The sequence below is a fragment of the Arachis hypogaea genome, chromosome 6, assembly GCF_003086295.3.
Source record: "Arachis hypogaea cultivar Tifrunner chromosome 6, arahy.Tifrunner.gnm2.J5K5, whole genome shotgun sequence".
NCBI lineage: Eukaryota > Viridiplantae > Streptophyta > Magnoliopsida > Fabales > Fabaceae > Arachis > Arachis hypogaea.
The window spans coordinates 17,211,314-17,225,141 of record NC_092041.1 but is presented as its reverse complement, the minus strand read 5'-3'; positions in this window follow the sequence as shown (position 1 = coordinate 17,225,141).

The window sequence follows — 13,828 nt, the reverse complement described above, 5'->3', positions numbered from 1 at the left end:
GTGCTCTAATATCATGTCATAATATCACTCATCACCAAAACTTTAGTTGATAGGAAAAATGTAGCACTAATGATTATATTTCTAATATTCTATAAACCTCCATTGTATACATTGTACAAATATTCCTCATATTTTCCCTTAAGTATATACGTGAATGCCTCACTATCAAGTAAAAGCTATTTCATAGGCTCTTTATTCATGTTTTTTTTTTAATTTTCTATTTTCTATTTTATTTTAAGAATTCTATTAGATAATGAGAAAAATAAATTGATAATATAAAATTATTTTATATTATTAACATATTGAAATAAGATTTTTTTAACAGATGCACAACATACATTTAGAAGTTCAAAAATACTTTAAAATACATTAGCATAAACGGTAGTTAGAAGAAGTCAGTTATGACTAGAAAATAAAAATTTGACTGAAAAAAATAAACTAATAAAAGTATTTTTATCCACTAAGGATAGATATAGTCAATTCGACAATTCACTAAATAAGAGAGAATTCCTTTTTTAAGAAGCAAACACATATATTACTTTTTTTGAGTCTCTACTCTTTACATCATTGCTTTCCATCATTGCAATTTTTTCTTTCATTTATCATATGCATATGCATGTCTCACATATGTATATATGTATAAATGAGTTGGCTTTAGATTCATGCATTTGTGGTTTTGTTAGTGTAGTTCAAAAAAATGTATAGCTTTGTAATTGGCAGTGAAGCTGCACAAAATTAAGCTAATAATAGTATCTTGATCCACTAAGGTTAGATATAATCAATTTGACAATTCACTAATTCAGGTAGAATTCTTCAAGCAAATTCTAGCTCTCAATTAGCTTGAGTTTATAGACATGGGTAAATTAGATCTAAAATTTTACTTCATTCTATGTTACAAACTCAGACATACACAATACAAATTATATTTGGATATAAAACTTTTTTTCTCTTATATGTATATTGTTTCTAATAATTTTCTTGAAATTTCAAACATATGTCCCCTATTTAAGAGTAGTGTTGCTCACTTATTAATTATGATTATTGCTCCCAATATTAATGTGTTCCTAATAATAATTAGATGCATCAATTTTTTTCTCATATAATATACACATAGAATTCAACTAATGGTTTATGTACTATAGATTTTCCAAATTTACGAAGTAGATAAAAAACACATTAGTTGAAGTGCTAGATCCAACATGATGCATATCCCTTAGAATTGCAATGCAATTAAATTTCATTCTCTAATGTTGGATGCTCATGACTGTAAAGATCAAATAAAACACAACATATGATAATGGACGGTTTCTTAATTGTGTTGTCAGCCATCTCACTTGGGAGAGACATTGGATTTAATATAACGAAACCATAATCTTCTATACATCAAATTCCTTACTATCTTCACGGCCTTCAGTAACAGAATGCATGCATTCAGGGTAACACATTTCATGAACCTTCTTCAAGGACTTGCTTTTAGTATCAGAAAACATGCATTCATGGCAAATATTTTATGAACCTTCTTCAAGAACTTGCCTCCAGTATCAGAACACGTGCATTCAGAGCAAAACATTTTATTTCTTCAAGAACTTGCCTCCAATATCAGAACACATACATTCAAGACAAAATATTTCATGAACCTTCAGCAAAAAACACGTATGTGATGGTATGTAGGTGTTTAACACGATGTTTATTGTAGTATATATGAATACGAAATTGATTGAAGATGCATGAATGCAGGGGTCCTAGAATCAGGTGATGATCATGTCATGGGTTATCACGTTGTACACACTCTGGTAAATAGTTGAGATGCATGAGATGGTACCGGGAGGGAAGAGATCGACTTGATAGGTATCACGACTTAAGACAAGAAGCATTTAGAAAAAAGCTTGGTTTGTGGATTGTGGTTCCCCAACAACTGCTGGTTGAAGTTGGAACCTACATTATCTATATGGTGATTGGAGGCAAGTAATTGAAGAAGGTTCATGAAACCTTTTGCCCTGAATGCAGCCAATTAGGACTACTTATTGGATCATGGTCTTTGCTTCCCTCAACTTGGTACTTGCATAGCTCCCTAACTTCAACTCAATTTTTGCCATCTCAATTAGTGCAGTTGTGATGTCTCTGACATACTCGTTTATCGTTTGGGGCTTCCATCAAGAAAGGGATTAGTCCAAACGTGTATTATAGTGTAAAGATGAAAAGGACTAATGATGGTATGTTCAATTTCTTCTCTGCATTGGGAGACGTGGCATATGCATATGTAGGGAACAACGTGGTGTCGGAAATCCAAGCAACAATGCATTCAACGGCTATTTCATGAATCTTTCTTCAAGGACTTGCCTTCAGTATCAGAATACCCGCACCAACCATGGCGATCAGGTTGTGGAAAGTGGAGTACCACAATTTCACATTTTGCTTATTAGTTGAAGTCAGCACCTGCATTGTGCACATGATCATTGGAGGCAATAGTGGTTAAAGTCGGCCAAACATTTTATGAACTTTCTTCAAGGACTTACCTCTAGTATCAGAACACGTGCATTTAGCGTAAAACATCTCATTTCTTCAAGGAGCCAGTATCATAACACGTGTATTCAAGGCAAAATATTTCTTGAACCTTCTTCAAGGACTTGTCTCCAGTATGAAAACATTTGTACAACCATGGCAGTCAGGTTGTGAAAAGGAGAGTACCACCATTTCGTATTTTGCTGGTTGAAGTCGACACCTGCATTGTGTATAAGATCACTGGAGACAATAGTTGTTGAAGTCGGCAAAACATCTCATGAACCTTATTCAAGGACTTGCCTTAAGTATTAGAACACGTCCATTCAATGTAAAACATTAAGTAATATTTTCTAGTTTCAAGAAATGATGTCAAGCAAACAAATCTGATTATATTTATAAAGTTATATCTAAAACTATAAAATCTTTGGTTGTCTGATATTGCAGGCAATAAAGGCAAGGAAAAAGATATTTGAAGAAATATTTTATCTGGAACAAGCATTAGTCTGAGGGATTGGATTGGAGCACATAGAGTAAAATTCTTGAAGCTAAATCATTGTCCATTTGGCACTTAACTAATATTAAATGTCTGAGCAGATATTTAGTATGAACATGTGTTAGTAGAATTGTCATGTGTGTATCCAAAGTTATAATTAAGAAAAATTTTCAATTATCACGTTACAGAGTAAAATGTAGTTTCAAGTTTCAACCCTAATATATGGCATATATAACACAAGAACTTAAACATGCGTTTAAAAAAATTAAATAATTACTATTATAATGAGAATCAACATATAACTAGATTTTGACTAGCTCGATGCGTGGAGTTATATTATTTTTTTGTTATTGGTGACGGTTAAACTGATTGTTATTATTACCGTTCGAATATTTGATTATATAATTAATTTTTTTATTATTACAAATGTATGATGTGTTGCTAATGAGTAAATTAAAGAGTAGATTCTAACGATTTAAACTTTCTTTATAAATCTTACAACTTATTTATATCATTTATCACTAAATAAATTATTTTAATATATACTACCAAAAATAATTCTAATTATAATTAACGAATATTTCTTTCAGCAACAAATGACTAATGATTAATGTAATATTATGTCATTTTATTACATTGAATTTTATTCCTTGTAACATTTGGTTTTTATTGTATTTGAAAAATAATATTAAAATTTATTAGAGCCACTTATGAAGAAAGAGAAGTAAAAGACTAACAATGAATATAGAGCCACTTATGCTGATGTGGCATCATGCTAGAAACTTGGAAAGTTAAGATTAAATCTAGAGGTTACATTTATCTCTATTTTGATATATTAAAAAAATATATTATAAAAACATATAAATATCACTCCTATAAAACTACATATCACTCTTATAAAACTCGAGTATCAGAACGGGTATAGTCAGGGCAAAATATTTCATGAACTTTCTTCATGGACTTGCCTCCAGTATCAGAACACCTGCACCAACCATGGCGGTCAGGTTGTGGAAAGCGAAATGCCACCATTTTGCTGGTTGAAGTCGGCACCTGCATTGTGTACATGATCACTGGAGGTAATAGTCGTTAAAATCGGCAAAACATTTTATGAACCTTCTTAAATGACTTGCCTCCAGTATTAGAACACATCCATTTGGCGTAAAAAATTTCATTTCTTCAAGAACTTGCTTCTAGAATTAGAACACATGTATTCAGGGTAAAACATTTCATGAACCTTTTTCAAGGACTTGCCTCTAGTATCAGAACACCTACATCAACCATGGCGATCAGGTTGTGAAAAGTAGAGTACCACCATTTCGCATTTTGCTGGTTGAAGTCGACACCTGCATTGTGCACATGATCACTAGAGAGGATGGTATGTAGGTGTTTATCACGATGTTTATTGTAGTATATATGAATACGAAATTGATTGAAGATGCATGAATGCAGTGGTCCTAGAATCAGGTGATGATCATGTCATGGGTTATCACGTTGTACACACTCTGGTAAATAGTTGAGATGCATGAGATGGTACCGGGAGGGAAGAGACTTGATAGGTATCACGACTTAAGGCAAGAAGCATTTAGAAAAAAGTTTGGTCTGTGGATTGTGGTTCCCCAACAACTGCTGGTTGAAGTTGGAACCTACATTATCTATATGGTGATTGGAGGCAAGTAATTGAATAAGGTTCATGAAACCTTATGCCCTGAATGCAGCCAATTAGGACTACTTATTAGATCATGGTCTTTGCTTCCCTCAACTTGGTGCTTGCATAGTTTCCTAACTTCAAGTCAATTTCTGCCATCTCAATTAGTGTAGTTGTGATGTCTCTGACATAGTCGTTCATCGCTTGGGGGTTCCATCAAGAAAGGGATTAGACCAGACGTGTCTTATAGTGTAAAGATGAAAAGGACTAATGATTGTATGTTCAATTTCTTCTCTGCATTGGGAGACATGGCATATGCATATGCGGGAACAACGTGGTGTCGGAAATCCAAGCAACAATATCTTCAAGGACTTGCCTTCAGTATCAGAATACCCGCACCAACCATGACGATCAGGTTGTGGAAAGTGGAGTACCACAATTTCACATTTTGCTTATTAGTTGAAGTCAGCACTTGCATTGTGCACATGATCACTGGAGGCAATAGTCGTTGAAGTCAGCCAAACATTTTATGAACCTTCTTCAAGAACTTACCTCTAATATCAGAACACGTGCATTTAGCGTAAAACATTTCATTTCTTCAAGGAGCCAGTATCAGAACACGTGTATTCAAGGCAAAATATTTCTTGAACCTTCTTCAAGGACTTGTTTCCAGTATGAAAACACTTGTACAACCATGGCAGTCAGGTTGTGAAAAGGAGAGTACCACCATTTTGTATTTTGTTGGTTGAAGTCGACAACTGCATTGTGTATATGATCATTGGAGACAATAGTTGTTGAAGTCGGCAAAACATCTCATGAACCTTATTCAAGGACTTGTCTCAAGTATTAGAACAGGTCCATTCAGCGTAAAACATTAAGTAATGTTTTCTGGTTTCAAGAAATGATGTCAAGCAAACAAATCTGATTATATTTACAAAGTTACATCTAAAACTATAAAATCTTTGGTTGTCTGATAATGCAGGCAATAAAGGCAAGGAAAATGGTATTTGAAGAAATATTTTATGTGGAACATGCATTAGTCTGAGGAATTGGATTGGAGCACATAGAGTAAAATTCTTGAAGCTAAATCATTGTCCGTTTGGCACTTAACTAATATTAAATGTTTGAGCTGATATTTAGTATGAACATGTGTTAGTAGAATTGTCATTTGTGTTTATCCAAAGTTATAATCAAGAAAATTTTTCAACTATCACGTTATAGAGTAAAATGTAGTTTCAAGTTTCAACCCTAATATACAACATATATAACACAAGAACTTAAACATGCGTTTAAAAAGGTTAAATAATTACTATTATAATGAGAATCAACATATAACTAGATTTTGACTAGCTCGATGCGTGGAGTTATATTATTTTTTTGTTATTGGTGATGGTTAAACCGACTGTTATTATTTCCGTTCGAATATCTGATTATATAATTAATTTTTTTTATTATTACAACTGTATGATGTGTTGCTAATGAATAAATTAAAGAGTAGATTCTAACGATTTAAACTTTTTTTATAAATATTACAACTTATTTATGTCATTTATCACTAAATAAATTATTTTAATATATACTACTGAAAATAATTCTTATTATAATTAACGAATATTTTTTTAGCAATAAATGACTAATGACTAATGTAATATTATGTCATTTTATTACATTGAATTTTATTCCTTGTAAAATTTGATTTTTATTGTATTTGAAGATTAATATTAAAATTTATTAGAGCCACTTATGAAGAAAGAGAAGTAAAAGACTAACAATGAATATAGAGCCACTTATGCTGATGTGGCATCATGCTAGAAACTTGGAAAGCTAAGATTGAATCTAGATGTTATATTTATCTCTATTTTAATATATTAAAAAAATATATTATAAAAACATATAAATATCACTCTTATAAAACTACATATCACTCTTATAAAACTCGAGTATCAGAACGGGTACAGTTAGAGCAAAATATTTCATGAACTTTCTTCACAGACTTGCCTCTAGTATCAGAACACCCGCACCAACCATGGCGGTCAGGTTGTGGGAAGCAAAGTACCACCATTTTGCTGGTTGAATTCGGCACCTGCATTGTGTACATGATCACTGAAGGCAATAATCGTTGAAATCGGCAAAACATTTTATGAACTTCTTAAAGGACTTGCCTCCAGTATTAGAACACATCCATTTGGCGTAAAAAATTTCATTTCTTCAAGAACTTGCTTCTAGTATTAGAACACATGTATTCAGGACAAAATATTTCATGAACCTTTTTCAAGGATTTGTCTCTAGTATCAGAACACCAGCATCAACCATGGCAATCAAGTTGTGAAAAGTAGAGTACTACCATTTCGCATTTTGCTGGTTGAAGTCGACACCTGCATTATGTACATGATCACTAGAGAGGATGGTATGTAGGTGTTTAACACGATGTTTATTGTAGTATATATGAATACAAAATTGATTGAAGATGCATGAATGCAGTGGTCCTAGAATCAGGTGATGATCATGTTATGGGTTATCACGTTGTACACACTCTGGTAAATAGTTGAGATGCATGAGATGGTACCGGGAGGGAAGAGACTTGATAGGTATCACGACTTAAGGCAAGAAGCATTTAGAAAAAAGCTTGGTCTGTGGATTGTGGTTCCCCAACAACTGCTGGTTGAAGTTGGAATCTACATTATCTATATGGTGATTGGAGGCAAGTAATTGAAGAAGGTTCATGAAACCTTATGCCCTGAATGCAGCCAATTAGGACTACTTATTGGATCATGGTCTTTGCTTCCCTCAACTTGGTGCTTGCATAGCTCCCTAACTTCAACTCAATTTCTGCCATCTCAATTAGTGCAGTTGTGATGTCTCTGACATACTCGTTCATCACTTGGGGCTTCCATCAAGAAAGGGATTAGACCAGACGTGTCTTATAGCGTAAAGATGAAAAGGACTAATGATGGTATGTTCAATTTCTTCTCTGCATTGGGAGACATGGCATATGCATATGCAGGGAACAACGTGGTGTCGAAAATCCAAGCAACAATGCCTTCAACGGCTATTTCATGAACCTTTCTTCAAGGAGTTGCCTTCAGTATCAGAATACCCGCACCAACCATGGCGATCAGGTTGTGAAAAGTGGAGTACCACAATTTCACATTTTGCTTATTAATTGAAGTCAGCACTTGCATTGTGCACATATCACTGGAGGCAATAGTCGTTGAAGTCGGTCAAACATTTTATGAACCTTCTTCAAGGACTTACCTCTAGTATCAGAACATGTCCATTTAGCGTAAAACATTTCATTTCTTCAAGGAGCCAGTATCAGAACACATGTATTCAAGGCAAAATATTTCTTGAACCTTCTTCAAGGACTTGTCTCCAGTATGAAAATACTTGTACAACTATGGCAGTCAGGTTGTGAAAAGGAGAGTACTACCATTTCGTATTTTGTTGGTTGAAGTTGACAACTGCATTGTGTATATGATCACTGGTGACAATAGTTGTTGAAGTCGGCAAAACATCTCATGAACCTTATTCAAGGACTTGCCTCAAGTATTAGAACAAGTCCATTCAGCGTAAAACATTAAGTAATATTTTCTGGTTTCAAGAAATGATGTCAAGCAAACAAATCTAATTATATTTACAAAGTTACATCTGAAACTATAAAATCTTTGGTTGTCTGATATTGCAGGGAATAAAGGCAAGGAAAAGGGTATTTGAAGAAATATTTTATGTGGAACATGCATTAGTCTGAGGGATTAGATTTGAGCACATAGAATAAAATTCTTGAAGCTAAATCATTGTCCATTTGGCACTTAACTAATATTAAATGTTTGAGCTAATATTTAGTATAAACATGTGTTAGTAGAATTGTCATGTGTGTGTATCCAAAGTTATAATTAAGAAAATTTTTCAACTATCACGTTACAGAGTAAAATGTAGTTTCAAGTTTCAACCCTAATATACAGCATATATAACACAAGAACTTAAACATGCGTTTAAAAAGGTTAAATAATTACTATTATAATGAGAATCAACATATAACTAGATTTTGACTAGCTCGATGCGTGGGGTTATATTATTTTTTTGTTATTGGTGACGGTTAAACTGATTGTTATTATTACCGTTCGAATATCTGATTATATAATTAATTTTTTTTATTATTACAACTGTATGATGTGTTGCTAATGAGTAAATTAAAGAGTAGATTCTAACGATTTAAACTTTCTTTATAAATCTTACAACTTATTTATATCATTTATCACTAAATAAATTATTTTAATATATACTACCGAAAATAATTCTAATTATAATTAACGAATATTTTTTTCAGCAATAAATGACTAATGACTAATGTAATATTATGTCATTTTATTACATTGAATTTTATTCCTTGTAACATTTGATTTTTATTGTATTTGAAGAATAATATTAAAATTTATTAGAGCCACTTATGAATAAAGAGGAGTAAAAGACTAACAATGAATATAGAGCCACTTATGCTGATGTGGCATCATGCTAGAAACTTGGAAAGCTAAGATTGAATCTAGAGGTTACATTTATCTCTATTTTAATATATTAAAAAAATATATTATAAAAACATATAAATATCACTCATATAAAACTACATATCACTCTTATAAAACTCGAGTATCAGAACAGGTACAGTCAGGGCAAAATATTTCACGAACTTTTCTTCACAGACTTGCCTCCAGTATCAGAACACCCGCACCAACCATGGCGGTCAGGTTGTGGAAAGCGAAGTACCACCATTTTGTTGGTTGAAGTCGGCACCTGCATTGTGTACATGATCACTAGAGGCAATAGTCATTGAAATTGGCAAAACATTTTATGAACCTTCTTAAAGGACTTGCCTCCAGTATTAGAACACATCCATTTGGCGTAAAAAATTTCATTTCTTCAAGAACTTGCTTCTAGTATCAGAACACATGTATTCAGGACAAAACATTTCATGAACCTTTTTCAAGGACTTGCCTTTAGTATCAGAACACCTGCATCAACCATGACGATCAGGTTGTGAAAAGTAGAGTACCACCATTTCGCATTTTGCTGGTTGAAGTCGACACCTGCATTGTGTACATGATCACTAGAGAGGATGGTATGTAGGTGTTTAACACGATGTTTATCGTAGTATATATGAATACGAAATTGATTGAAGATGAATGAATGCAGGGTCCTAGAATCACAGTGATGATCCTGTCATGGGTTATCATGCTATACACACTATGACAAATAGTTGAGATGTATGAGATTGTACAGGGAGGGAAGAGACTTGATAGGTATGATGACTTAAGGCAAGAAGAATTTGGAAAAAAGTTTGGTCTGTGGATTCTTGTTCTCCAACAACTGCTGGTTGAAGTTGGAACCTACATTATCTACATGGTGATTGGAGGCAAGTCATTGAAGAAGGTTCATGAAACCTTTTGCCCTGAATGCAGCCAATTAGGACCACTTATTGGATCATGGTCTTTGCTTCCCTCAACTTGGTACTTGCACAGCTCCCTAACTTCAACTCAATTTCTGCCATCTCAATTAGTGCAGTTGTGATGTCTCTAACATACTCGTTCATTGCTTGGGCTACCTCCATCAAGAAAGGGATCAGATCAGCATGTTTTATAGCGTAAAGATGAAAAGCACTAGTGATGGTATGCTCAATTTCTTCTCTGCATTAGGAGCCGTGGCATATGCATATGCAGGGGACAATGTGGTGCTGAAAATCCAAGCAACAATGCCTTCAACGGTTATTTCATGAACATTTTTTCAATGACTTGCCTCCAGTATCAGAATACCCGCACCATCCATGGCGATTAGGTTGTGAAAAGTGGAGTACCATAATTTCACATTTTGCTGGTTGAAGTCAGCACCTGCATTGTGTACATAATCACTGAGGCAATAGTCATTGAAGTCGGCTAAACATTTTATGAATCTTTTTCAAGGACTTACCTTACTATCAGAATACGTCCATTCAGGATAAAACATTTCATTTCTTCAAGGATTTGCTTCCAGTATCAGAACACGTGCATTCAGGACAAAACATTTTATGAACCTTCTTCAAGGACTTGTCTCCAGTATGAAAACACTCGCACCAACCATGGTGGTTAAGTTATAAAATGTGGAGTACCACCATTTCGCATTTTGCTGGTTGAAGTCGGCACTTGCATTCTGTACATGATCAATGGAGGCAATAGTTGTTGGAATCGGCAAAAATATTTCATAAACCTTCTTCAAGGACTTGCCTCAAGTATTAGAACACGTCCATTCAGCGTAAACATTTCATTTCTTCACGGACTTGCCACCAGTATCAAAACACATGAATTTAGAGCAAAATGTTTCATATACCTTTTTTAAGGACTTGCCTCTAGTGTCAAAACACGTGCATTCAGAACAAAATATTTCATAAACCTTCTTCAAGGGCTTGCATCTAATATCAGAACACTCGCACCAACCATGGCGGTCAGGTTATGAAAAGTGGAGTACCACCATTTTGCATTTTGTTGGTTGAAGTCGACACCTGCATTGTGTACATGATCACTGGAGGAAATCTACACAATTTCAGAAGCAACTGGCTCAGCAGCAAGTTTTTACTTTTATGATCATGTACATATTGTTTCATCAGTTACATATTTTTTTTTCTTTTTGTCATTGAACTTTGTTGTTCTTTCTGGATAATTCTTTTAGCACTAGAGTTTCAAATGCATTGGGAACTGGAAGTCCAGGAGAAACACGAGTGGCGGTTGTAGTTTCCATGATTCTTGCAGGCTTACAGGCTCTTCTGGTGAGATCAATCATTTTTTGGGTGCCAAAATATTTTAAGTATGTTTTTAGCTATGAGCAGGACGTGTTGGATTATGTCACAGATATAGCTCCCTTGATATGTGTCTCTATTATATTAGACACCTTACGTGGTATTTTTTCAAGTTGGCAATTTTCTTTTATCTCTTGGCATTATTATTCAATGCATAATTCATGTCTTTCTATGAAGTGTAACACTTGGTCATGTTAATATATAGGTATTGTTAGAGGATGTGGTTGGCAGAAGTTAGTAACATATGTGAACTGAAGCTTATTATGTTTTGAGAATTTCACTTGCTGCTATATTAGATTTTTTGGTACAGTTGAGAGGAAAAGGCTTGTGGATTGGAATAATGAGTGGTACCTTTTGCCAAACAATTTTGCTTTCTCTCATTACAAAAAATACAAATTGAAAAAAATAGGTTTGTCCTCATTCTCCTAGTTCTTAGGGTCCGTTTAATTGATTGGCTTCTTTTCTATTATTTAGAATGTTTGGTTGAGTGGTTTAATAACATGATACCAGAGTTCTATGTCCAAAACGTCTAGAATTCGATCTTTGGTAAATTTCAAAAGTGAAAAAATAGCATAAGACAAACAAATAAAAGGAGAAAACAAAGCCTATGCAAAAATCAAGCAAATCCAAAAAAGACTCTTATTACTTGAGAGAAATGTCAGAAATATAACAATTCATATTGCCTTCTTCTATTAGCTTAAACTTTTAGGATGAATGGTATCATAATAGAAAGGAATAAAACAATAGAGGTCACTGATATTAAGACCAGGTCATTCAAAAACTTATGTTTGATTTCATTAGTTGTTGATAAAAATTTTTTTTAGTTGTTACTTCATGTTATATGTTTTTTTTTTGTTTCTTTGTAATGATATAGTCCAACACACTACTTTAATTTCTTTCATTAAGTAATGTTTTCTGATTTTAAGAAATGATGTTAAGCAAACAAATCTAATTATATTCACAGAGTTGTATCTAAAGTTGTGAAATATTTGGTTGTCTGATATTACAGGCAATAAAGACAAGGAAAATGGTATTTGAAAAAAGATTTTCTATGAAACATGCATTAGTGTGAGGGATTGGATTAGAGCAAATAGAATAAAATTCTTGAAACTAAATCATTGTCAATTTGGTACTTAATTAATATTAAATGTTTGAGCTGGTATTTAGTATGAACATGTGTTAGTAGAATTGTCATGTGTGTGTATCCAAAGTTATAATTAAGAAAAATTTTCAACTATCACGTTACAGAGTAAAATGTAGTTTCAAGTTTCAACCCATGTATAACACAAGAACTCAACCATGCATTTAAAAAAGGTTAAACAACTACTATCATTATGTAACTAGATTTTGACTCACGCGATGCGCGGAGTTATATTATTTTTTTGTTATTTGTGACTATTAAAGTGACCATTATAGTTACTGTTGTAATATTTGATTACATAATTATTTTTTTATTATTACAACTGTATGATGTGTTGCTAATGAAAAAAAAAATTAAAGAGTAGATTCTAACGATTTAAACTTTTTTTATAAATCTTACAACTTATTTATCTCAATTATCACTAAATAAATTATTTTAACATATACTACCGAAAATAATTCTAATTATAATTATCGAATATTTTTTTTCAGCCATAAATGACTAATGACTAATGTAATATTATGTCATTTTATTACATTGAATTTATTCCTTGTAATGTTTGGTTTTTATTGTATTTGAAGAATAATATTTAAATTTATTAGAGCCACTTATGAAGAAAGTGGAGTAAAAGACTAACAATAAATATAGAACCACTTAAGCTGACGTGGCATCATGCTAGAAATTTAGAAAGTTAAGAATAAATCTAGAGGCTACATTTAACTCTATTTTAATATATTGAAAAAATATATTATAAAAACGTATAAATATCACTCTTATAAAACTCGAGTATCAGAACGCGTGCATTCAGGGCAAAATATTTCATGAATCTTTTTCAAGGACTTGTTTCAAGTATCAGAATGCCCGCACAAACCATGGCGGTTAGGTTTTTGAAAAGCGAAGTACCACTATTTTGCTTTTTGCTGGTTGAACTCAGCACCTGCATTGTGTACATGATCACTAGAGAAATAGTAGTTGAAGTCGGCAAAACATTTCTTGAACTTTCTTTAAGGACTTGCCTCCAGTATCAGAACACAGAACACGTGCATTCAAGGCAAAACATTTTATTTCATTAAGGACTTACCTCCAATATATATCAGAACACGTACATTTAGAGCAAAATATTTGATGAACATTCTTCAGGGACTTGCCTCCAATATCAAAACACATGTTAATTAAATTGAATATAATAACTAATTTATTGGAATGCCAGTAAATTCTTCCAATACG